Here is a 23,294-nt window from a genome sequence, read left to right on the forward strand (position 1 = left end):
CCCATAATCACCTTTATGAAAGGGAGAGGATTCATTTTAATGACAGAGAAGGATACTGATGACTGTTCTGCTGACCAACACTGTCTCATTGTTTCCCCTTTCTCAACCATCTGACTTTATCCTTTTTCAATCTCTTATGTTATTTTTGGACTGTAAATCCTCTGGAGCAGAGACTGCTGTAGTTCTGTGTTTGTGCAGGAAGCTGCCTGGTGAGTCCCTGGGTCACTAGCTGACTGTCTAGGTAATGTGATAACATGCTGATGATTAAAAAATAACCCACATTTGGCACTCACAGGGCATCCCAGAGCCACAGTGGCCTGATGAAGACCCAGAAAGCCAAAAAGCAGTAACAGGAATTGGGAACAGGGGTGGGCGTGATGAGAAGAAGAAATGAAGGTTGAAAAAACAACAGTGGGGATCCACGGGGTAAGAAGCAATGGCAGTGGTCCCAGAAAGGTAAGAAGAAGTTATGTCAAGGAGAAAAAAGCAGCAGCACTAATTCTTGGCTGCAGAAAGGCTGAGAGACTGCACCGCTCCTACCCCACCTGTAATCTGTGAGTTATCACCTCCCCATGCAGAAAAGTGTTGCTTGCTTCACTGAGACTACTTAGGAGGAGACATCCCTGCAGCAAAGCAATACGTGCTCAGGGCACAAGTCTGTGGTGAAGCTGAGGTTGCTTTATGGCATGGCAAGGACCACAAAGAGCACAATCCTGCTGCAATTTTTCAGATTCTGCTATGCCTTTGTTTCTATCTGAATCTAACAGCCCAGCAAGCTATGTCTAGGTGGACAAAGAGAGGGAAGAGTCCTGCATTTCAATAGATGCTACTGGACACAAAGGTACATTTGCATGGATTTGCTGAATCCTGAACAATTTTCAGCAGCAGAACAGAGGGAAAAAAAAAAAAAACACAAAAAACCAAACCCCAACCAACTCCTCACTGTCCTCCTTACAGCTCTTCATTACCATGCTGTTCTTCCACACAGGATGGCCCCACGGGGCGTTCATTCTGCTTCGTGATCTTGGTTTACTGCCCACTGTCTGCTCTTTCCCCAAGTGCCTGGGGAGGATTTTTCTGCTGCTGCTATTCCTCAGTGCAGTCTGTCAACTCCCTGAGGCCCTCTCCTTCCTTGTGACAACTCTCTGTTGTCTGCACAGTCTCGGCGTGGCAAAATTAAATCTACTGGTGAAGATAAGGCATGCCAATCTTTTTTGCATACCAGGTAATCAATCATTTCCTTTTTCTGCGAACAATTAATTTTTGCTGGGAAAAATGATGACCCAGCTAGCAGCTCAATTCCAGGAACGTAGCCAACCCCGCTTCGATGTCGTGGCCAGCCAGTGATTTTCAGATCACCGATCTTCAGACATGGCAGCTTCAGGGGTGGCAAGCAGCTACACATAATCGACTCCATCTATACTTCATCAGCCACCTCTCCTTGACATAACTCCTTGCTGCATGAGTTTCCCTTTGTGGTACTTACTGGGTTACCTGCTGGGCCAGGTTCTCCCGCAGATCCAGGCGATCCATTCTTGCCCTATGTCAAAAGGAAAAAGGTTAGTGAAGTAACGTACGCTACAATTAAAAATATCCACCTACTGCTACAGCAGCAGGGATTTCTTTAGCATTGTCCAACCTCCTCTCTTGGCAGACTGCAGAGTAAGGATCTCTTATTTCCAATTGACCCCACAACTTCTTCATCCCTGATTGCATGGCTGACCCCATCTCAGGACAAAAATTGAGAGATGTGGACTCAAATCCCCTACTCTGAAGAGGACCAAACCAGCGCTCCTTCTCCTCCTCCTTTTCTTCACCCTTATCCCTGTCATATGCAGCAGTCTCCTGGATGGATGGAGCCACCTACTACAGCTGCTCCAAGTCACCAGTGTTCAGACAAGTCCCTTTAGTCCTTGTTCGAAGCACCTCTTGGCAACTCACTGATCAATGTTAAAGTGCTCTGCACTAGCTGATAGATATCTCCAGATCCCCCCACACCTTCCTGTGTTAGAAAACTTCCTCTCTCCAGTGACTGAGGTAGGTCCTGCAAATTACTGCCTGCCATCTTCTTCTCAGGGCTATCATCTGAATTAGGGTCCAGAGGCCAGGCATCTACTTTTTAATCATCTCAGGATTCTCTTTTTTTGGGGAATGGAGGGAAACACTTGTCCTAAAGCCTTGAGGCATTTGATACTTGCCTGACACCAGACAACTCAGAATGAGCCAAATCATCCTTTAAAAGGACCTGTTTCTCACCATTCCTTATCAAAGTAGCTGAGATGACCATCTACACTGACTAATGTTTGGTGAGATGAAATTCTACACCCTGCTCCTCTCTCCTTCCAACTCACTATGCAGAGATGTTCTTCCCTGCATTGGAGTTGACCATAAAGACCAGCCCTTTTACTGGCAATATTCAAAATCATCCCTCATGCTCCTTATTAGAGAAGAAAGAAAGCAGAGGAAGAATAAGAGAAACTGATACTTTGCCCTCCAACATACAAAACCCCAAGTATCTCTTCTCCAAAGAAGAATATGGCCTGGAGTTATGATAATTTCTGTCTCCTCAAATATTTTTATTCATTGCTAGTGTTGTGCAGGGGCATGACACGTTAGTGAGTGATGCCAGCAGTACAGGAATAATGAGATAAATTACAAGGTAGACAGAGGAGCTCTCCATATGTTCCTGCAGTCTAATTTAAACCCCTACCCTCCCAGCTCAGAGGGACCTGCCGCTCCGGCTCCTGGCATTGCTGGCTGAATCAGCATTTTGCCCTGATTATGGAACATGTTGTAGAATCTGTTTCACTAGTAGGTCTTCTGAGAAGGAAAAAAAATCACTCATTGCAACAAATTAAAGATGTGCCTAGGTTCAGCAACAGAGACCTGCATTCAAATTTGGAAAGGGTTGATTTTTAAGAGAGAATTGAAAAACCCATGAAATTAATAAAAGTAATTTCTCAGTCATCCCAAATGACACTTTCAACTAAATTTGAACACTGAATTTCAACTGAATTTCAACCCTGTCAACTAAATTGCCATTTCTCCACTGAAGTTGTAATAAAACTCTACAGGTGTTCATTTAAACAAACCTTTTCCTAAAATTATACTTTTTTGCAGAAAAAATTACAGAGCATGACAAAAATGAATAGTATCACAACTGGACCCCACATATCTCAAACTGGGAACCCATAATTAGTGTCTACCTTTGAAAACTGAGGCCATGTGAGAAGTGAGTGAGATGCCAGAGACAGGACTGGAATATGAGCCCTTCTGACACTGCAGTCCTGGCAGAATCCATTAGACTATTCTTCTCACTGAGTCAGCAACCATCACTCCATTGCATTATTATAAGTCTTCATCAGTTTCTAGCAATATCTTTCTGACTTGTTGTTCTCAAAGTAGGCAAAGTGTTTTAATCAAACATCACCTGAATCTTGCTTAGGACTCTTCTTCCAAAACAGAGTTCTGGACTGCAGGATATTCCCACTATACACAATGTACCTCCAGAAATGGCTTGTCAGGAGAGAAAACTCACCGGCTGCCCTCTGAGTCCTCGAGGGCCCTGTGGTCCTATGGGACCGGTATCACCCTGAAATGAAGAAAAGCATTCTGGTGAGTGAGAAAGACCTGACACAGAGGCAAGCAAACAAGCATTTAAAAATGCTCCTACTAAATTACACTGTTTACATATTAGGGAGAAACAGCATTAAAGAAGTCTCTCTACTCCCTTTCAGTTATGTATGAGGAAGACCAGCCTTTTGAATTTTAAACATCTATCACTAAATGCATTCTGATTACAGGCAGAAACCATTGTTATGAGGTTATCTTAAAGCTGGGTTTCTCGGGGACAGAGATTCTCTAGTATTTCTCAAGAATTGACTATTTTGTTCTCTCTTGAGGGAGGCTTAAGACCTGCTTCTATCTTCTCTGAGGTGTTCCCTTAGGTCCACCTTCCATTTTACTTTGTAGGGTACCATTTACAGCACAACAGTTTTCCAGTGATACAAGGGGGTGCAAATGAGAAACCACTTCCCCAAGTCGGATGGCAATGGCACATCAGCCACTTGGTACATTGCTCGGCAGCTGCTGCAGGATCCCACGTCAGCTGCACTCTCCCAGGATTTTGTTATGTGACTGCACTAATAATGTCAAAGGATCTGTTTGCACCATCTCTCTTTCCTCTGAGCAGCAGCGTCTTATTCCATAGGTATTTCATAGATTTCAGTGGAGCTATGCATGCAGTAAGGTACAATTTTTGCAGAGGAAGCGTGACACAACCTGGCCCAGTGGGACCTGCAGAATGAAGCACTGCTCGGAGAGGGGGGACAGAAAGCAGGTCCATGGCTACGCAGCACAGCCTGGGATTCAAACAATGCAGCTTTCTCTGCTTTTCTAAAGATATAGCTGACATTTAAGTGTCAGCAGCTAAGCAGTGACAAAGGCTCTCAAATTCTTTGTTACCTTAACGATCTTTGCACAAATCATTCCCTGTGCACTGCTGCAGTAATTCACCCTTTATTTCAGTTTCTGCAGCTGTTTCAGGTCAGAATCACTGTGAATTAAAATCTTCATTTCTCAGGGAGAAGGAGATTAGTTTCTGCTCAAAATGGTACACTTACATCCTTCCCTGGTGGCCCCTCACGCCCAGCAGGACCTGTCGCACCTGGCTCCCCCTGCAATTCAGCAAAAAGGAAGGAGATATCAGCTCAAGGTCAAAGACAGACCAGTAACACCACTATAAGTGGTATGGAGTTTGTGCAATATTGGACTGAGCTCAGTGAAAAATTTTTAAAGCCAACAAGGGCCTCGTACATCATACATGACACAGCTTATAAAAATAACTCAGAAGCATCTTCTGTAAGTGATGCAGGAGGCAGGGCACTGCTTTCCAGCAGAATATTTGCTACTGCTAGTGCAGCCACTGAAAACCACCAACCTATTCATGATACAGAAACTACCGTAATGAGGAAGAGATGAGGAACTCCAGCACTGGATTTTTCAACTAAGCTCCAGCAAGCAGAGCATTTTATTTCCCTGTAAAAAGCCAGAATTAGGCAGAATGACATTCAGTTTTGTATTCCACTTTCTAAACCCAGGAGCTTCTTGTACTGCATTGCTCAGAACTGAGAGGAGACCAACTTTTCATACAGGATTTGAGTTTTGGGTTTTATGATCCAGAGGCAACTAAGTCAAAGGACTAGAGACATTTCTGTTCTCATTTCTGTAAGTTTTGTCGCTCAACTTACTTTGTACTTCTTAGGCATTTTTGGAGGAGAGCTGATTGATACTTGTCCAACAAGTGCAGTAGGGTTCTTCACCTTGTACATTAGCATTTGTACCACACGGATGTGGTATGGAGGCATCCTTGAAACTTTCTCACAAAGGGCTATCTCAAAGGGAGCATCAGAGGACTCAGCTCTACCAGCTGCCTCACCTTACCTGGGAGCAGAACTTCAGCAGAGGGAATGAAGACAGCTGCTGTGATTTTATGCCATGGGTGTGGGCCATGGAATTGTGGTTGAAAACAGACATGTTAAATACAGACCTGTCATCAGTTTTACCTATTGCCTCAGAAAGGTCAACTTAATTCACACAATCTTTGTCCACAGGATCATCATGCATATGGTACATGTTACTTACCCGGGGACCTGGGGGACCTGTATCTCCTCTCTGTCCTTTGAAACCCTACAAAAGAGAATGAAAGCAACAATCGTCCATTACTCTGATGCATGAAACACTAAGAAAACTCTAGCTTGAATGTGCACTTAATAACCTTTCCAATTTTGCCTAAGATTCCTGGGGAACGGTCAGCATTGAGCTGCCGTGTTCCAGGGAGTGATCAGGAAGGGCCATGTCACAGGGAGAGAAAAGCTCTTTCCACAGCTCCTTAGGCTGCAAGACCAAGACTGTACTGTGTGTATTCCTGGTGTGACCAGCCCTAAATTTAATTGTCCCCATCCTTTCAGGGGATGCGTAACAGAGCACAAGGGCTACAGCTGTGACCATGCCTTCTGGTAGAAGGGGTCATGAGGTTATGTGCTTTAACTTCTAGGTAAGGGACCTACTCTTCTCCAAGTGTGAAGAATTTGGAAATGCCTGTGTTTGGTTTTTGTTGATTATTTATTTATTTAGTCACAATGCCATGACTATTCTCAGCCAGACCAGCTCTTTGGTTATATGTTTGCAGCAGTAAAGGCCTTCATCTGCCCAACAAAAGCTTCCCGGCTACAAGTACAGAAGAGTGACTGGATTGAATCCTTCAGAGCAGCACCTACCGGTAAGCCTCTGGCACCCTCCTGGCCTGGGAGCCCTGGTTCTCCAGGCTTTCCCTATGGGAAACAACCATGCTTACGTTAGTGAGAGTCTCAGGTCCACCTCTCTGCTGTTGAAAACCTCCTACTCCGCTCCCTTAGGTGTAACAGCACTGAGAACTGTGATTGCCCAGGGTTTCTCCAGCAACACTGGAGTCTGAGCATGCAAGGAGGACAGTAGTGACAGACATTCCCATACATACCCTTACCCACACTGTCACGAACGCAGCCTTTCAGGTTCAAAGGCAGCTTAAACCTTTGGACTGGTGCACCTTTACAGTGTTTTAATGTCGAAGGGGTAATGCACAGAACTGCACCAATACCTACTAAGCACATACAAAATCAGCATCTGCGCGTCGAAATCAGGTGTTTTGATGTAAGCACATAACTGTCTGCAGCTGCTGTGACACACGCTGCTCCACATACCAGTTGTCCTAATGACTGGGGACTTGGCTTTTCACAGAACCACTAAGTCCCATTTCACAAGCCACAGAAAGAAGCTGGAAATGCCAGATACTGGAATCACATTCCTCATATAACAAACACAGTTTCAAGGAATAACATTCACTGCCCAATTTATTAACATTTCCTTTTGGCTGACAACTTCATGGCTCAGCTTTTTTCCCTCAACAAATGCAAATATAGACTAAGTAGAGAAAATCAAATATAAAACCTCTAATCCTGGACAGAAGAACTGTCACAGAGCAATCCAGAAAAGGCTTCTTTAAATACACCTCCTCTACACGTTTTATGCCCCATAATCTTCTACCTAAAAAATGGATCACTAGGTTTAATATTACAAGACAACCTGCTTTCTCTGAGATATTTACGGTAGCTGTAAAAGTGAAATCACTAAGTTTTAGTGTATTTATGGTAGCTGTAAAAGTAAAAGAACCCTGTTTCTTTTCAAGATTGCTAGTGTGTGACTCTTATAAATTGCTCAAGACAATATAGTCCTTCTGGTGTTAAAAAAAGACGTGCAAACAGGCTCCCTGCCCCCCCTAAGGAGTCCATAGATAGGCAGCTCCAAACCCAATAACTGGATGCAGGCTCTGATTGCCTGAGCGAAACAGTTTTAAATTACATTACCGGTTCCCCCAGAGATCCTGGCTTGCCATCTTTGCCGTCATTCCCAGCAATTCCCTGTAAATGAAATGCAAAACAGGGTATAAGGAAGGAGTCGATAGGGAAGGTTGGTGTGGTTTTTGTCAGCATGAGTTTCACAGTGACAACTCTGCTTCATCATGGCATACTTAAGTTTGCCTAACCCTCCAAAAACTACCCTATTTCTATAGCTCAGCCATAGACCTCTCCTTGCCACACCACTGTAACAGCATAAACTGTTTCCCTTTCCAATATGGCAAGTCTAAGGGGTTTCCTCCTTTTCAGCAAGGTGCGCACTCCAACAATCTTAAAACAGGATTCTAAAAACAGCTGATATAAATCATTATAATGCCATTGTCTTCATTCAGCTAGGCTGCTTTACCCTAGAAATAGCTCTGGCCCTATCCCTATGACAGATTAAAAAAACCCAAAATGTTGTACTAATACATTTTCCAGAAGAGAAAAGTCTTTGCCCAAGATGCACTTGAACTTGAGTCAGTGCAAAGGAATTATTTCAACTGTGGATTCAGATAAAGACAGTATTCCAGTCTATTAATTTTTGTGCCCTTACACTGGACCTCTTAGTCGATTTTTGTGCTCTGCATAAGAAGTTTTTTTTCCAATGAGGAGGCAGATAAGGAACAGACCTGATTCACGTTGGTAATTCACACTTAACTTTAAAGTGATCAAATAGAGCATTCACACTGTCTTGGACCAAGGACATAGCATCAACATGACAAATACCATTACAGACCATGCATAGCTTTCAAAGCACCTCAAAAATGTCACCTCTTTATTTTACACACCTATGTGTTTAGGAACAGTTTAATGTATTGAATGAGAAGGAGCTGAATTTGCACTCACGGGAAGTCCAGGCAACCCTGGTGGGCCCTGTGGACCTGGAGGGCCATCTTTACCCTGGAAAGAAAGCAGAAACACTGCGGGTCAGACAAGCTCCTCAGATGCTTCTATCAGATGAAGATTTATCAAATGTAGAGTTTGACAAGGGGCAACTGTGAGAAGCTGGTCTTGTGGCCCTTGTGACACAGTGTATGAGGTTTCCTTGAATTCCTTCTAGTTTAAACTGGAGGGCTTTCTTTTCACATAAAACATCCAGTATTAATTATAAGTTGTTACAGATGGAGAAACCACTGAAATCACTGGTAATTTTTTTCTGAAGTTTAATTATATTTAATATTTAGTCCTTAACTTCCTGCATGAGGTGTCCAGCCAGGAAGTAGAAGATCTATATTTTATACCTATCAAATGAGTAGTTATGAGAAGTGCCTTGCTGACAGTCCCAAGAAATCCCCTTGCTCTACAGGACTGGACAATAGCATCTCAAGTCTTTCACAGTGTCTCAGCCTTGATCACCCATTTGAAAGGGAATTTCAGCCAGCCTGTCCATGTAGTCTCTGGCCTCTCTGCTAAGAGCGCTCACTAATTTCATAACAGCCATTGGAAGGACCATCACTGCTCACTTATTATGATGTTCAGGTTGAAATGGATCTGCAAAAGGCACCTTGCTCATCAGGAAACCCTGCTCTAGAAATTAATCACAGAATTACACAGTCTTAAACTGTTCCAGCTGAACAGCATGCATTACTCAGGGAAAGTTCATTTTTTCGTTTTCAACCTGAAGTTAGCATCAATCAGATTATCTGTCTCTCCCAGGGTTTTCTGATGCATTACCACAAAGTAGCATCTGAACACCCTTCAAATGAAACAGCAGTACCAAAATTCTTCATGGACTTCTCAAAGTTTACATCTGTACTAGTATTTTCAGTGCTGCCAGGGAATGGTCTCAGGCCCTGGCATCTGAGCAGTCTGTGCTGTGACATCCTTCAACAGGTTGCTGGTTTCATTTTGACAATCCCCATGCACATTTCATGTAGCCTGGGTCATGAAGTGTCCTAACAGATTTAGTCATCCTGTTCTAGAGGCTAAGAGATGTTAATAGCAAGGACAGACAGACAAGACGTACAAAAACCTCCTTAGAGATCCCATGGACTGGATTATGCTCTGGCTAATTTGGAGTTTCTTTTGGTAAGTAAACAAAACTGCATGACAGAATAATCTGTGGTTATTTGTGGAGGTCCTACTTGCAGGTGTAGAGTTGAGTCAGAACAGTTTGGGGAGCTTTCAAAGGACATTATATGGGTTCCAGCTCAGCTTTACTTCACAGAGCTAAATATAGGTGAAGCTGGCGGTGAAACACAGCTTAGAGCTTACTATGTCTCCTGGGTTTCCTGCTGGTCCTATTGGTCCTGGTGGCCCGTCTGGTCCCTAAACAAAATAAAGCAGAAACAACGTGAGTGATTAAGACATTTTGTGTATTTGTCAACACACTCCCTACCACTGCTGGCAAGACTGAAGTTTTATTCAGTCACTCAGTTCAGCATTCAGTCCATCATTTCTTCATTCATCACAGAAAAGCAGTGCCAACCTCTGCATTCAATCAGCCTCCAAAGCCAGAAATAGTCAGACATTTGAGTTTGGTCCTGGCCCTTCCTTCTGAAAATAGGGGACAAATAGGAAAAAGCCAATCTTGTGACAAAAATAACCCTGAAGAACAGAAATTATGGGAGCAGCTTGAAGCACGCTCTGTGGCAGGCAAAATCCTGAAGCCTCAAGTCAATGCAGTCAGAGGAAAAAGTCAGCAAAAGTTGAAGAAAAAAAATATCTAGGGGAACATCATGTTTTGCTCTGATTTGACAAAGCTCAGTTTTACTTTGCACATTTCCTTTGACTGTGAGTCTATTCAAAGGGACCATTTTAAGAGTTTTAATCCTACTGGAATAATCTTATGGCTGTGGCAGTATGAGGTTAGTACAGACACAGTAAATGTGTCTGTGTTATTAGCTTCTAAAATAATGCTCACGGGAGCGCAAATGACCCACAAAGCAGGTCCACATGTTGTCCCAGTGGCAAAGCATTCAGCATCCTTTAGGCACTGCTGAATGCCATCTTTCACCATCTGAAAACAGAATTTTAATCTAATCCTCTTTTCTGGTACCTCCCGTCATTTAGTCAGTGCAATGTAAACTCAGCTTTGCAGAGACGGTGCTGATCCCCCGAACAGATGAAGGCTGCAGGCCCTTAGCATGGCAGAGCCAAACTGCACTGTAAGCAGCAATGTGAGTGGTGATGACTGTGGGCAAAGAAAGGTGGTTTGGAAAGAAAAGCCCTTCGCTCAGGAAAAGTCCCAACTCTTGGAGGGTATAAGCAGTGATACTATAAGCAGAAGAGCCAAGTTATTTCAGCCCTGCTTCTGCACTGTCACCTCTTTTTAAATACAAAGAAGCATAATTGTATTCACGGAGAGAATAGAGCTAGGAATGAGAAGGACTGTGATGGAGAGGGACACATAAAAGGCCTTTTAATTCAAAAGTAACCCACAGGATATGAAAATTGGAGAAAATCCAGTCTCATACTACTGTGTAAAATCAAGAACTAAAATATTCTTAGATCTGCTGGTTCTAGACTGACAACTTATTCCACACATAAGAAAACACCTATACACATACTACTAAGTAGTCTCTGCGGAACAGTTTTCATGATCATTGCCTTGTATAAAGAGAGTGACTGAAGCTTAGCATCAATTTACAGAGTGAGTTGAAGCAATCAGTGAAAAGTGGCCAATGTATTAAATAGCAATTATCATGAGTGGGGAATTCTATGACACTCAGGGGACCATTAGGAACCTGTTGGAAAATGCAAATGCAACCATAAACAGGTGGGAATGGTCCTTTCTTCCATATGGAACTTGCAACTACCTTTATTAGAAAGGAAAATACAGGGCCATCTTTGCAACAGAGGAACTTACAGGTGGACCAGGGTTTCCAGGAGCCCCTGAGAAGCCAGGTATTCCAGGGTGGCCCTGGAGAATGAAAAGAGAGACTTGCTTTATGCATTATTCACATCTCTAGTTGTATAAAAGTTAACTGGTGATTGAACATTGTGAGGTAACATCAAAATGAAACAATTCACAGAGAGCTAGTTATAAGCAAATAAGGAACCATGGCTTTTTAAAGCAAAACCTTGGTTTGCAAAGCATGCACTTCAGAAATAAACATAGTTTATTTAAGGTGTACTTAGTTAGATTAGGTGTACATAGTTAGATTTAAGGTGTACTTTTTCCAATGTGTACTTTAGTCTATACTAATGGGAGATGAGAACAGATATTGTGGAATTGTACAAGGCAGGAGATCAGGCAGGAAACCAAACCTGTTTAAAATATCCTACAAATCTCATTGAAAAGGTGCTGATTTGCACCTTAAATTATTGACTCAGCCCTTGGCAAAATTAACTATGAAACTTTGCTCTAATTTAGACCATTCTCTTTCCTGTGGCATCTCAGTCCCTCCTAAAAGAGGTCACCCTTATACTCATCTTCTAGGACAAACATTGGCTTTTTCAACCCAAAGATGCCTGACCTCCTGGATGTCATCTAGGCGTTATCTGGGGAAATGAGTAGAGGTTGAGTAATGTAGAGAATTTAATGCATCCAATCTAGAGGTGAGGACACAGACCATAAGGGAAGGTTTTTATTGGCGATGGGGATGTAAGCCTGTAGAGGACTGCTACAGTTCCACTCTTCAGCGTAGCCCATTTGAGGTTTATCAGTAATGAAGAGCTCCCATCTTCCTCCTCTGCCTCTGAGAAGGGTATTCCTCTACAGACATCATAGGAGTTTTTGATGAAGGAACAATCACAGTGACAACACTGTTGGAAACCACACTCTGTTTTTACCTGTTCACCTTTTTCTCCTGCATCCCCAGTCATACCACGGTCTCCTTTAGCGCCCTGATAACAAAAAAAAAGCCACTGAAAGTCACTTAGATTCAGTATTGTATCAGCTTTTTGACCTATTTCATAAAGCGCTTGGACATTTGAGCATAAAACACATAAATTAGGACTGAGTCCTACTTGCCCTCCTTTTAAATTCTTCTCTAGACTTTCACTACCAATGTTGGAGCCAGGAATATATGTGAGGAATGGCCTTTAAACAGACCCAGCATAGCCCTTTTTTTTATGTTGTAGTCTCATGGACATAAAGAGGACTTCCACATCCTTAGAAAGCAGACAGGTTGTTAAGAACTTCACTAAATCAGATCTTGGTAAGGCAGCATCTGGCCCAGCAAAGGCATTCATAGTATGAGCTAGTAATCTCTTTTCCCTTCAGGGACAGCAGCAATAAAAACAGCATTTCTAAAGTGCAGTCAGAAAATTCATACCCAGAAAGTGCCCCCCTCTTTCTCTCTCTCTTTCTGTCCTAGTGACAACAGAACAGAGGCAGCTAACTAAAAGGTAGATGTCTGTATTATCAGTGCTTAAAGTAAGGCAAGATGAGTCTCACACACAGTGAAAAATACTGAGGTGATAGGGAACAAATTATGAACAATGCACAGAACACTAATGAATTGCTGGGCATGAAAATAATACTCTGGTTTACTACGTGAGAGCTAGGAGAAAAGTGGGGGAGGGAGGGCTGCTACTTCACCTAAATATTCAATCTTGCTGCCTAAATCTCTGCTTTCTCAAAGCGTATAAGAAAGCAGCAGATGGTATGTCTCAGACTGCTTGGTATTTCTGCCAGTTATTGTCTTTATGGGTTACTAATTCTTTTGCAAATTTTATCCTGGAACATACTTTCATTTTGATCAACCCTATATTTACTTTTGAGAGTGCACTGCTCTCCCCACCACACTTTTAATTGCAAGATATAAAATTAATTCATGAAACTCTATTAGCTTGTCCTACATTCTAATAAGTGCAAATACAAAGATGTTAAAATAGCAGAAGCTGTTTTAGACGGTAGGCCAGTAATGCAGGGAAGTCTGGAGGAAACTGTGGTCCATCGTGAAATCACCTTATCTCTCCCTCCATTGATTTGTTTTGATTTATTTCACATTAGGCAGTTGTAAAGGTTTTGATTGTGACCAGGCACTGGCACTGTGAGCAGACTGATGACAGTCTCTTCATGGGAAATGCTTGAAATGTGACATTATTGGAATCCTTCAGACACTGGAAGTTTTATGTTGGCCTGTGTCCCTAGACTGTTAGGCAGAAGCGTATAGATGAAACAAGGAGTTCTTCCTATCATGTGTTTCAGGAAGCATTCAGAGTCTGTGGATAAAACCACCATGGCAGACAGTGTATATGGAGCCCAGCAGCCCATTTCATCATCCTTAGTTTAAGTGATTCAAGCATATAGGATTCAAAGTGGAGAGGAACAGGCAGGGTGCCTACTGCTGAGGCTTTAACTTCTTCCTCACCTGATTTGGATTGAAACTTACTCTCAAGTCCTTACCTGTCATCAAAACACCAATGTAATGAAATTCAACAAATACGTTTTCATTAGACAACTGAATAAAACCAACCAACCTTTGGGCCATCCAGCCCAGGTGGGCCTGCAGGACCTCTGGGACCAGCATTCCCCTGCAAGGAAGAAGAGGTAGAGGTAAACACTAGGTTAGTGCATTGACTCCACAGACATCTAAAAAAGATTCAGAAAGTTGTTAATGGAAAAAAATTAAAATCAGCCATCTAAAAATATTATAAGAAAAACAAGGTTACACCACATCCAAGGCATGGTCACTTCCCCAGCTCTCTTACCGTTTTCCCATCCTGGCCATCTCTACCTGGTGGTCCTCGGAGACCTTTATCACCTTTGAAACCTGGGATGCCTGGCAGTCCTGGTGGGCCAGGAGGGCATTCACTGCACACGTCCTAGGAGAGAACATGGAGAAATAAATTAGCAATAGATGGAAGGCACTTAGCAGACCCTACAGACACCCATTATGAATGCAGCAGTGTGGTGCTAGTATAATATGTAGGCCTTTGCAGTTTGACCACACTGGGTAGGATCTGGGTTACTTTGCCTTACAGAACTGAAATGAGGGCAGTGTGGAGCACAGCAAGGGTCAGCAGCTGAGCTCACACATATTCCCACAGGGAGTTTCCTATCCGTTCTATTTGGACAGGTCCTAACTGGTCATCCAGGATCAAGAAAACAAGGAAAAGCTCTTCTTAATGGGGAGGTCGGAGAGCCGCAAAGCAAGACTACCGAGAACAACCTTGTTTTGAAGCTACAAGACTACTAGAAAACTCTGTCTACACTAGTCTGAAAGAGCTGGGTTACTGCTCAGAAGGCAGATAGCTAGAGAAAACCCAGGTGCAGCACAATGTCAGAAAGGGTGGTCTGCAAGGGAAACTGTATTCAGCAGCTAGCATGGCCAAGGAGAATTCATCCGATGGAGTTCATGAAGACCAAGTGAATGTCACAGTGTCCTGGCCACATTCTGAAATGGAGAATTACTACCTCCCTCCTTCCAAAACTCTTTGAAGCATCATCTCAGTAGTCCTGACATTCTACTATCCTCAGGACATTAAATACTGTGGGTATGACATTTCCATTTCAAAGGCAGACTCCCTTCACCAAAAGGGGAGTGAATCCTGCCTATAAGAGACAGGGTAGCACAACAGACGGATCATCAGGCCGAGAGTTAGGAGAGCTTGCTCCAACACCCAACTCTGTCAATGATGCGTTGCAAAACTGTGGGGTAAACTGTCTTTCTAAGTCTCAGTCCCTACATACATATTTATCTACTCACAATATAAGTGCTTGAGAAACAACCAGAACAACAGAACCCTAATTTCATCTGAGATTTCAAGGTGCTGCTTTATATAGATCTATACCAAGTGTGAAGTGAAAAAATGCCAAGCAGAAAGAATACGCAAGGTATATGAGTGTGTTTAACCATAACATAATCAAAGGAAGAAAACAAAGGAACATTGAAATGACATCCTGTACCCAAAAATCAGTCTCTTGCTATTGTCCTGATCAGAAATCCCAAACAATACCATACAGTGAAATCTCCAGAAAAATACTTGGCTCCATAAGAAAGACAGCTCTTCAATGAAGGCATTTCACAGTAGCAATCTTAAAAGGGTCCTTTTGTTAATGGGGTTGGTAAAAAAGGTAATTTTTTTGTTTCTTTTAGTCAATAAGAAAGGATTTCTTGCCACGTCCCAAGACTGCTTAAAAATCTCCCAACTCAGCCCATGTAAATCCGTAAAGATTTTGCAGTCAACACCTATCAAATGCTGACTTATTTCCCAGAGAAGTCTCTAAATGGAGAGTAAAAGCAGACAGACAGATCATCGCTTTTGAAACATGGGTGCATCTGGAGTTAATTACCTGCCTCCTTTTAGATGCGCTATGCAAACTGACTTTGCACCCACAGTTCAAAACTACTCCAGTCACTGTTGAAGGTATACGTGAAAAATCAGACATTTTATTAAAATGGTTTCCATTTTCTGGTTTAGGTAATACAATTTGACAATGTTTATTTCTCCTTGGGAATGCATGCCTCAGAAAGAGCTGAACAAGACTCAAAGCTTTTCTAACATAATCCATTTTATAAAGACCTTTGTGGGTCATTTCACTGCTGGGGACAGTCAAAAGGCATTGGATTTTGATCTCCAGCATGTGCTCTAGTGTCCCAATACCAGTGCAAGTAGAAGAGCTGCAAGTTTCAAGCTTTGACAGAGTGTTTAAAGGCACCTTTTGCACTTGTAGCTCAGACACTTTCCCATCACAGAGTGTTAAGTCAGGTCTGAATCAAACATAAAGATAAACTCCCACCATCATCAAAGGCTGATTACCTTTACTAAGAGATTTATGTCCTCTGGAGAGAGCAGGGGTGAGGAGCCCTGTGGAATGAGAAATTCATTATGTCAGGCAATTTTAAAAGGCATCGAGGTGTAAAAAATTTTCCTGAACTGGTTATGGACTCTCATTGGTTTCCCTTGCCCTGCCCAGGACTCAGTGGGTCAAACACATACTTCCTGCCCTACATTATCAATACACTTCATCACATCTGAGATGAGTTCTTGCTGAGGGTACTGCATAGCGGTGCTAAGAAAATGCTTTTAAAATTTTGGCTTTTATTTACATGCAGGATATCCAGTTATTTTCATACTGTTCCAAAGCCATCACAGATCACAGAATGACAGAATCATATAGGTTGGAAAAGACCTTTAGGATCATCGAGTCCAACCATAAACCTAACACTATCAAGACCACCACTACACCATGTCCCTAAGCACCTCATCCAAACGTCCTTTAAATACCTCCAGGGATGGCGACTCCACCACTTCCCTGGGCAGCCTGTTCCAAAGCTTGATAACCCTTTCAGTGAAGAAAAAATTTCCTAATATCCAGTCTAAACCTCCCCTGGCACAACTTGAGGCCATTTCCTCTCATCCTATCACTTGTTACCTGGGAGAAGAGACTGACCCCCACCTCTCTACAACCTCCTTTCAGGTAGTTGGAGAGAGCCATAAGGTCTCCCCTCAGCCTCCTTTTCTCCAGGCTAAACAATCCCAGCTCCCTCAGCCGCTCCCCATCAGACTTGTGCTCCAGACCCTTCACCAGCTTCGTTGCCCTTCTCTGCACACGCTCCAGCCCCTCAATGTCCCTCTTGTAGTGAGGGGCCCAAAACTGAACACAGTATTCGAGGTGCGGCCTCACCAGTGCCGAGTACAGGGGCACGATCACTTCCCTAGTCCTGCTGGCCACGCTATTTCTGATACAAGCCAGGATGCCATTGGCTTTCTTGGCCACCTGGGCACACTGCTGGCTCATATTCAGGCGGCTGTCAACCAACACGCCTGGGTCCTTTTCCACCAGGCAGCTTTCCAGCCACTCTTCCCCAAGCCTGTAGCGTTGCATGGGGTTGCTGTGGCCCAAGTGCAGGACCTGGCACTTGGCCTTGTTAAACCTCATACAATTGACCTCGGCCCATTGATCCAGCCTGTCCAGGTCCCTCTGCAGAGCCTTCCTACCCTCCAGCAGATCAACACTCCCGCACAACTTGGTGTCATCTGCAAACTTACTGAGGGTGCACTCGATCCCTTCGTCCAGATCATTGATAAAGATGTTAAACAGAACTGGCCCCAACACAGAGCCCTGGGGAACACCACTTGTGACCGGCCGCCAACTGGAGTAAACTCCATTCACCACCACTCTTTGGGCCCGGCCATCCAGCCAGTTCTTTACCCAGCGAAGAGTACACCCGTCCAAGCCACGAGCAGCAAGTTTCTCCAGGAGAATGCTGTGGGAAACCGTGTCAAAGGCTTTACTGAAGTCTAGGTAGACAACATCCACAGCCTTTCCCTCATCCACTAGGTGGGTCACTTTGTTGTAGAAATAGGTATTTTTATCATAACCCCTTAGTGGTTCTTAGTGTTTTTCCAGTTGCTCTGCTGGGAAGAGCAGCAGTGGAAATACACTGACGTGCACTTCTGAGGTGAGGTGTACAGGTGGAAACTGAGTTAAAAGGAAGATGTAACATAGAAGTGAAGTTACATACTGGTTTTCCAGGAGGTCCTCTTTCCCCTGGATTTCCAGGTAGACCCTACAGATGAAGAGAAAGAAAAAAATTGTGAAATTATCATGCAATAACCCCCTGGTTGCTCCCACACTCTGCTGACTGCTCTGGACTAGCACACATTTTGCTTCCTGCCAGTAAGTACCACTTCTCCTTGCATGTGACAAACAGTAAACTCCTTTAAATATCTGCAACTTTAACTATCTCTGAACCCCTCCTAAATCTCACTTATCTATGATGTGACCTTGTTAAATTCATTTGAGTCACACAAAGACTGAAATTGCTTTAGCTTGTCTTCTAGTCACAGGAAACATTATGAACTACAGTGTGAAGGATGAAGCTTTAAATCCCTGAAGACACTTGTAACATGAAAAATCAAGACCTTGCTTTCCACGAGCCTTGCAAACAGGTCCCTTGCACCTGAAATTGCAATGAGCCTTTTTGTTTGTTTGTTTGTTTGTGGGGGTGTATTGCTATAAGTTTTAATGAGATGAAGGCATAGAAATGACCAGCATCCTTTAGAATTTAAGGTCCAGGAAGTCATGGTTTTGAAAAGGGACACCCCCCCCCCCCAATGGGCATCTCTTGCCTGTCATTAGCAAGTCATTAGTTTGTTAAAAAAAAAAACAAACCAAACCAAACCAAACCAAACCAAACCGAAGATTATTTTTCAATCTCTGTATAAAGTAATGCTCACATGGGAAACGGAATCTTTTGAACAGGACAGTTGGTCACCGTCCAGCCGGTGACAGAAATCTGCATTGCAAGGATCCTTGCAGTGGTGTTTTAAGTTGGACTGGCTGAGATTTCCCCAAACCATTCTCTGCTAAATTCCTGTATCCGGCTGGCCTGTCACCCTGTGTCATCACTCAAGCATATGCCTGTTCTATCCATATTGAGTACCTTAAAGAACATATCTATCTTAACCACATACAAAAGGCTGTCCTACGTGACCATTATTGCATCTGCAGGAACAGTTTCTACTGACCCTTTAAAAGCATCTTATCTGTGTTCAGTTTTGTTGATTCTGCAGCAGGACCCACCTAGACAGGTCTCTGGGATGGTGCCAGATTCCCCACCCAGGATGTTAATCAACACACTGAAGATATGAGTAGTGGCTTTCAGTTGGTCTAGGCTCAGCAGGGTCTACCTAGGGGACTTTCTGAGACTATCCCAAATTTCCACCTGGAAAGCACCTTTAAAAATTGGTCAAACACTTTGCCAGGAAGGGGAGTAGGCGTTCTGTCAATCACCTTGTCTCACGTTGGTCCATTGTCTCCAATCAGCTCATTGTATTATTTATGCAGACAAGCAGATGGGGAGTTACTTTGCTACCTGAGGATTAATGACTTAAGTGCACTGTGTGTGCACACAGACAAAGTCATGATACCCTGCTACATCATAAGCTATAGAGCAAACTTGAATTTCATCCTTGTATCTCACTTATAACTTAAATCCCCTACTTCTTGCTAGAGGAGAGAGAAAATGGGAAAATATATCGATTGTTCTTTTTGTATGTCCACATTAAACACTTCTGGGTGAACAACTCTTCAGTTACCTTGACTTTCTAAGAGATGAATATTAAACATGAAGAGAAGTGGAGCTAAAGTAGAACTGAAGTAGTACAGAAGTCCATGCATGAAAGCTTGTTTCCTGAGGAACTAAACCTTCTGCGGGTGAGAACCAAGAGAAGATAAGGTGTGAAGGAGATTCTTAGCTCATAATTCCCCACAAATGTCCTTCTGGGGAATTGAGTAAATATACAGAAACATTATAATTTATAGTTTTGCTTCTTCCACAGAATGTAGAAGAATATGGGATGTTCCCAAAGTCCTTTCGCTTTCATAGATGCTAATTGTCAGGTCATGCTTTTGGCATCCTCTCCACTGTGGTTTCTCAACCACCTCTGCAAGTGGGAAGAGGGCTGCCTAAATAACAATTACACAGATGTTGTTATATTCCCAGACCTACTTTGTTCAGGAAGACTCACACAGCACTAGCTTTAAGGAGTGTGATGCAAAGCAAAGACTTGAGCCATGAGAATCATCCTGCATCAGAAAGCAACACAGAAAAGACAATTCAGAAATGTCTTTCATGCTATTAACGTAGCTATAAATAAACTATTTCTACCACAGGGCTTGCTGACAGCATTTTGCTTAGGGATCTGAAATAGGACATGGTACTAGCAGTAGAATTTGAGCATTTAAAGAAGATTTATTTAAAGAAGAATATAGAAAAAGATTTCTTAGTTATGAGAAAAGACGCACAAGAAGGGAGAGACTAAAACTGAAATCCTGGTTAAGATTTAAGCATGGCTGTGATATCCACATGTATCAGATTGCCTTGAGACAAAAAGGGATGGACCTATTTTCTGGAACGCTGTATGATGTGGAGTTGGTGATGTCTTTAACAGGGTGCGAATAAGCCAGGGTAAGAAATTAAGCTATGTACCGTGGCTGACAAATCTGAAAACTACTGCATCCCCAGGAAAAGTCAAAACAGTTGAAAGGTATGAGACTGCAAAAAGACAGAGTCCTTTGAAGAATGCTTGTCTGAGCTGAAATGAACAAACCAAATGTAGGATGATGGCACTTCAGCATGTTGCATTATCAGAGAATAGGCAACTGGAAGCAGAGTCCAAAGTAGAGGAAAGATTGCTGGACTATACAGGCGTGGTGTTAGAAAAGGCTGACAACAAGGACCAAGCTGGAAACATTGCTCAGAGCAGAATGAAAATGCTAGAAGGAATGCACAGAGGGTATAACTGCATCTGACAAGCTGACTAACAGGGGAGGAAACTGGAAAAAAGAAAGCCAGAAAATAAAAGAGTCTGCACGGCACTGAAAAGAAATGCTGCTAATGCGATGTGGGAACATACCCAGACCCAAATAACAACAGCATGGGAAAGCTCTTAAAGTTTGAACACTTTCAGGAGTTTGCGGCCAACAGTGGCTGGCACAAAGGGGGATATCCAGTGAGTGGTACAGCATATCAGTGCAGGAAAAAGATGTCAGCAATGAGGTGGTATGATGCACGGGATCCAGAGTACTCTATCAGTCTGCAAAATGTGACACACAGGAATGGTCTCTAACTGGGAACTGATGGAAGCTGTGCAGATGACACGCTGAAAAATGATGCTCAGGTAAGCGATGTACGTGAAAATAAAAGAAAGCGTATAAGGAAACTAGTCGCACAGGCTTATAGTGGCGTAGTTCTATTACAAGACTGAAAATTAAATTTGAAATGCAATAGTTTGAATAGGTTATAAGTCCCAGGAATAAAAAGCCAAAAGGAGGTTTAATAAGTGTATTCTGGTTTGGGGTGTATGTACCCTAAAACAAACACAAAGACTCTTTGGAACTGTCCTTCTAACTGTATGGGAAAATCAACCCCAGAACAGAAAACTCTGCTTTTCAGATCTGATGGCAGTAATGTATGCATCCACAAAGTTTTTGTAATTATGAAAATAAATGCAGGGGAAGATTAACTTCCTGGTAATACTGGAACTTAATTATCATAAATAATTAACATAATTAAAAAGTTATTAATTCAATGTTTATGTTAATTAAAATACAGAAAGAGCCTATTAAATGGGTGCCCTCATTGCTAATAGTAGGACAAGAGAATGTCTCATTCAGATTGTTTTCTAATCGAAGGGAACAAGGTAGGTATGTTGAACAGAAACATTTTATCTCCCAGCAGACAGAGAGAGGAGAGTGGATGTTTCCCGAAAAATGTGTAGTTTAAGGGTATTTGGCTAGAGAGTGTCTGCTCCTTTAGGGGTATCTGGTCAAGAACCTTTTTCAATGCAACAAAGGAAAATGAGGAGGAAAGCATAAATAAGAACATACAGAGACACAAATCTGACCGACAAATAAGGGAGGCAGTGATGGGAACCAGACCTGGGCAGTCACACTAATTGATGAAAGCACGTGGGAGTGTGAGAAGGTTTATTCCGGCAAGGTTATCTGACCTGGGACCTTGTCAATTTGGAAACTAAGGGAAAAGGAGGAAATCAGAAACAAAATATACCAAGACACAGACTAACAAGAAACAAACCTTGCTACTCACACTAATTGATGGGCTATCAAGAAACCACAGGCTGCACTTCCAGGAAGATCAACCTGGCCTTTGCAAGTGATAAGAGAGTAAACCAGGGGGATCCTGAACTGGGACGGGTGCAGGAATTGATAGAGCTGTGGAGATGCATGAGGGGATGTGCAGGGGAAGGGGGAGCAGAGAGGAACAAACAGGAGGGTAGACAGAAAAGGGTATAAAAGGGGCCAGTCCTGGGTAAAACGGGACTGGTCAGTGCACTTGTCTGGCTGAGCCCTGCACCTGATCACCATGGTTTGCCCTGTCATCTTATATCTTCTTATTAAACCTTTTCTTAACTATGTCTCTGCATAACGTGTATGTGTGCTGCAAGGACTAAGTGCCAGCTACTGGTGAGACCTGTATGTGCATGTGAGTGAAAACTGGTGCCAGCTACTGGAGTCAGACCGGGCGCGTAGGCTGCCCCAGCCTCTGTTGTCAGCTACCGGAGTGACAGCACGGGACTTTAACCTCCAGCCACTGGGGCGGGAATGGTGTGTGTTCCCAAAACCACCTACTGGGGGAACCAGCATGAGCAAGGTGAGTGAGGGGCTTCATGCCGGTGGCTGCCATGGGACCACAGGTCATAGCCCGTGTGCCTGGTGCCAGCTGGGATGGGGCGAGTGTCTGTATCTTCCCCAGTGCTGGTGTGTAGGGGGTGTGGATTCATCAGCGAACTTCAAGCTTGACCAGCTGGCAAGTAGAGGGACTTGGGTCCAGGCTGGGGTATCAGGTGGGCAGGGGGGTCCATGTTGGTGTGCCTATGGGGAACCACGAGTGTGGAGTGCACGAAGGACAAGTGTATGAGTGTTGCATGTTTGCAGCAAGCATCAGCTGGACCAGCAGGCAAGTAAGGGACCCATGGAGTGGGTAAGGGAGTCTGGGATCTGGGCAGAGGTGCCAGGACAGAGAGGCTGTGCTAATGCTTGAAGGATCCACAAATATGTGTGTGCTTGCGAACCTAGAGAGTGTGCGTGTGTGCCACCACCAGTGACCTTCTGTCTCTGCCAGCTGAAGAGAAGGAGGGGACTTGTCTGGCTGTGCTTATGTTGTATGTGAGTCCTGTACATAGGTGCTGTTGAAGGCAGTGCCTTGTCTGTGGCAATCTGTGTGATTCAGCCATGTCAGCGTCCTCTGTGTCTGTGTGTCCATGTCTGTATCTCTGGGATTCACGCTCAGCTTCATTACTGGTTGAACCTGCAAACGGGAAAGCTGTGGCCGCGGCCCTTCACCTGGGCAGAGACCTCGGGGCCTGGGCAACAGAAGCCAGGCAGGAGGGACCTGGTCTGGAGCAGCTGGAGGAGGTGGCCATGCACATAACATCACTTAACATGTAGAAATATTATTTGTAACTCTTAGACTATGAGATTGGCCAGTTTCTCTG

The 23,294-nt window shown here is 43.4% G+C and overlaps 1 long non-coding RNA gene across 1 annotated transcript; it reads right to left on the reverse strand.

The window, feature by feature from the left end:
• Positions 1-9,668: 9,668 nt before the first annotated feature.
• LOC142406839 (uncharacterized) lies at positions 9,669-13,860 on the reverse strand. Its single transcript, XR_012774729.1, has 4 exons — positions 13,806-13,860; positions 12,171-12,224; positions 11,245-11,298; positions 9,669-9,704 (listed from the first exon to the last, which is right to left on the reverse strand). It is a non-coding gene; the product is annotated as an uncharacterized LOC142406839 (long non-coding RNA).
• Between the last annotated feature and the right edge of the window lie 9,434 nt (positions 13,861-23,294).

Source organism: Mycteria americana, chromosome 2 (genome assembly GCF_035582795.1).
Source record: "Mycteria americana isolate JAX WOST 10 ecotype Jacksonville Zoo and Gardens chromosome 2, USCA_MyAme_1.0, whole genome shotgun sequence".
NCBI classification, from domain to species: Eukaryota; Metazoa; Chordata; class Aves; order Ciconiiformes; family Ciconiidae; genus Mycteria; species Mycteria americana.